General features: G+C 43.8%; 1 pseudogene; it reads right to left on the bottom strand.

Moving 5' to 3' along the window:
* On the bottom strand, positions 1-947 carry LOC127044809 (olfactory receptor 52E4-like; annotated as a pseudogene).
* Positions 948-4,097: the final 3,150 nt, after the last annotated feature.

Genomic DNA, 4,097 nt, shown 5'->3' with positions numbered 1-4,097 from the left:
TTAGGCCCCCTTATGAGTAAAGAGCTGGAGCAGCCTGCCCCGGATCTGCTTGATCCTCACCCCATAAATGATGGGGTGTATCATGGGGGGCATCAGCTGGTACACACTGGTAATAAGAATGAAGAAATGTAGTGGCACATTGTGGCCAAACCGCTGAACGAGAGAAGAGAATACATATAGGATGTACAAAGCTGAGATGGCACAGAGATGAGAGATGCAGATACGAAAAGTTTTGTGCCGGGCATCCTTTGTGGGGAGGTGGAACATGGCCCGGAGGATCTGAGTATAGGACACGGTGATAAAAAACACATCCATTCCGATCACAGAGAGAATATTAAACAGTCCATAGTAACTACTGATTAGGATGTCAGCGCAGGCCAGCTTCACCACAGCTATATGCCAACAATAGAAGTGGGGGATGATGTTGGTTCTGCAATATGGCCACCGCCTCACTAATAAGGGATAGGGTAATGTGAGTATGTCACTGCGCAGGATCACGGCCAGGCCTATCTTGGCCACAGCAGAGTTTGTCAGGGTTGTTGAATATCTCAGAAGATTGCAGATGGCCACGTAGCGATCAAAAGCCATGGCCACGAGGATTCCAGACTGCATCCCTGAGAAGCAGAGAATGAAGTACATCTGGATGAGGCAGGCATTGAAACTGATCTCCCTGGAATTGAACCAGAAGATGCTCAATATTTTGGGTATGGTGGATGTGGACATGACCAGGTCGGTGATGGCCAGCATGCAGAGGAAATAGAACATCGGCCCATGGAGGCTCGGCTCCCTCTTCACGATGAACAGGATGGTGAATTCCCCAACACGGCTATGGTGTACATAGCACAGAAGGGAATGGAGATCCAGATATGGGCTGCCTCTAGGCCAGAAATGCCAAGTAGTATGAAGGTGGAGGGGTTGGTGAAGTAAGTTGTGTTCGAATCTGACATGTCATAGGGGAGAAAGTGTCCAACTCTGAGGCTTACGGGTGTCTTCTGCATTTACTGTATGCTCCCCATACTTTCTACGTGTTCCCAGGACGTTGGGTGATGGTCGCAGTAGAAATGCCTGAATGGAGAGACAACGTTAATATGAGACTGTGCATGCAGTAGTGGAAGCTGTTTTCATGGGATAAGAAGATTGATCTGTCTTCACACACTGAAAAATTTACATTTTCATTATTCAGAGGGAATAACTATGAACAATGACCCAACTAAATCCAATTCCATATTTTCTTGTGCTCCCTGAATTAATAATTCCTAAACTTTTTTGCAGAGGGAACCTTAAGAGGCACCAGTAGGAAACACAAATGTTGTTCCGTAATGCAAGGAGATCCAGGATAGGGAGTCCATACTGAAGGGAGTTCCCCATTCATCTAGTTGCTCAAAATCCGAGAGGGGGGAAAAAAAACTTTTACAAGGACATGTGCTGGGAGAAACATCCCAGCTAGCACATACCTCAGGGGAAAGACCTCTATGCCATTGATAGCAGCTCAAGAGAAACACCTGCTCATTCGCAGCAGTGGACAAAACAAAACAGTGTTCTGATCATTAAGATATGAGATGGAGCATAACATGTTCGGGAATGTTTTCAGTTTTGGTCACCCAGTCTCTATCTAAGGATAGAAAAGTCCGGGATTCTTTACTGTTCACATGAGACAAAGATGAGGACATATGATATAGGAGAGGAAAATAAAAAATGAAACTGATTTACGTTCAAATGGGCAGTTCTAGCCAGTACTATTGATAGACACTTAGTGCTCCAAGAGAACTAATTCCCCAAAGCTGAGGAAAATTGTCAGCAAAACTGATTGGGAGGAAAAATTTAATCAGAAAAAATGTGAAAGAATGTTGGTATTACTTTGATTACAGCTCATTAAATAGTGGAAAACTCATGTTTCCACAGTCAACAAAGTGAACAACTTTGGGCAAAAATTCAGTTTTGAGGTAAAATGAAGGCAGTAATTAGGGGGAGGGAAACAATATGTAACAAAAAGGAAAAAGGGAAAATAGCTGGCCAAGAATAGAAATCAGAAGTTAATAAAATTGATAAAGAAAGTTAAGACATCTGGGAAAACTCCATGTGTAGCAGCGCTATGAATCACAAAAAGAAGGCTATTAATTATATTAAGAATAAAAAATTAAATCCTGGAAATGATTTATGTCAATTCCTGTGTTATATATAAAGTACTAAAAATAAAGGGAATCACAAAAAGAAGGCTATGAATTATATTAAGAATAAAAAATTAAATCCTGGAAATGATTTATGTCAATTCCTGTGTTATATATAAAGTACTAAAAATAAAGGGAAAGGGTATATATATTAGATAAAGAGTTGACAAAGTTAAGAAACAATGGAAAAGCTGGTATGGGATTAGTTCAAAAAAAAAAGTTTAAAAATGTAAGTAATGCCAGTTGCCAATTTAAACAGATTTTCTTAAATAAACCTGATTTCATCCTTTTGTGAGAGTACAAATTGGTTGACCAAGGGAACAGTGCTGACGCAATGAACCTTGATTTCTCAGAGGCATTTGATTTAGTAGTGGAAAATATTGAGTCGGTGAGTTGGAGCAGAATAAGGATTTTACCTCTGCACATGGGATTGGTGAAGTAAACTACATCCAGTTCTGGGGTCCACATTTGAAAAGATGCTGAAAACTTGGAGATGGTGCAGAAAAGAGCCACAAAAATGATTTGAGAATAGAGTAAAAGCTGGATCGTTAGACTTGAATGCATATTTCTCTTTAACTTATCAAAAAGATGATCAAGCAGAGACTTTCATGGGGAGAAAATCGTGGGTAGTAATGGGCTCTGTAATCACCAGAGGAAGGCTGAGTGAGACCGAAGGGCTGGAAGCTAAAGCCAGGCAAATTTCAGCTCGAAATTGGGGACAAATATTTAGCAGTGAGGTGACTAACCATTGCTTGTTTTGGTTTCCATCAAGATGGTTGGTGATGTTTGGACACCTGGAATAGAGAAGGCCAGTGAAAACGGGGTAGATTCATCTTCTAAAATAGGGAAAGAACAAGTTAAAAGTCACTTGGAAAAGTTAAATATCTTCAAATCACCAGGGCTTAATGAAATGCATCCTAGAATACTGTGACAAAGTTCCTCCTCTACCTTGGTGGGTCCTGCACTTATTTGGCAGATTTGCTCACTTCAGTGATCTTCCCCATAGTCTGGGTCAACTTCTCCTGTGTCTGATCAGGAGTTGGGAGGCTTGGGGGGAACCCGGGCCCGCTCTCTACTCTGGGTTTCAGCCCAGGGCCCTGTGGATTGCAGCTGTCTATAGTGCCTCTTGTAACAGCTGTGTGACAGCTACAACTCCCCTGCGCTACTTCCCCATGGCTTCCTCCAAACACCTTCTTTATCCTCACCACAGGATCTTCCTCCTGGTGTCTGATAACACTTGTACTCCTTAGTCCTCCAGCAGCACAGCCTCTCACTCTCAGCTCCTTGTGCCTCTTGCTCCCAGCTCCTCACACGCACTTCCTCTCCTCTGGCTCCCCCCACCTGACTGGAGTGAGCTCCTTTTTAAACCCAGGTGCCCTGATTAGCCTGCCTTGATTGGCTGCAGGTGTTCTAATCGGCCTGTCTGCCTTAATTGTTTCTAGCAAGTTCCTGATTACTCTAGTGCATCCCCTGCTCTGGTCACTCAGGGAACAGAAAACTACTCAGCCAGTGACTAGTATATTTGCCCTCTACCAGACTCCTGTACCCCACTGGTTTGGGTCTGTTAAATATCCTTCCCTCCTGCTCCACACCAAGGGGTTGGGTATCTTGGGAAGCCAGACAGTGCACACGTGACAAGCCATCGGCATTACCGTGATGGCTCACTGTTCTGTGTTGCACACGGAACTGGAAAGGTTGGAGGGATAAGAACCACTGGGTCACCCTTGTGTTCATCTCCTTGTTCCGCTGCATCCATTGGAGAGGGGCATGGTCGGTCACGAGGACAAATCTGCGGCCGAGCAAGTAGTAGCACAATGCTTCCATGGCCCATTTTACGGCGAGGCACTCTCGAGAAAATCGTGGGTAATAATGGGCTCTGTAATCTACCAGAGGAAGGCTGAGTGAGACCGAAGGGCTGGAAGCTGAAGC

This window comes from Gopherus flavomarginatus, chromosome 1 (genome assembly GCF_025201925.1).
Source record: "Gopherus flavomarginatus isolate rGopFla2 chromosome 1, rGopFla2.mat.asm, whole genome shotgun sequence".
NCBI lineage: Eukaryota > Metazoa > Chordata > Testudines > Testudinidae > Gopherus > Gopherus flavomarginatus.
This window is presented reverse-complemented; position numbering and strand designations above follow the sequence as displayed.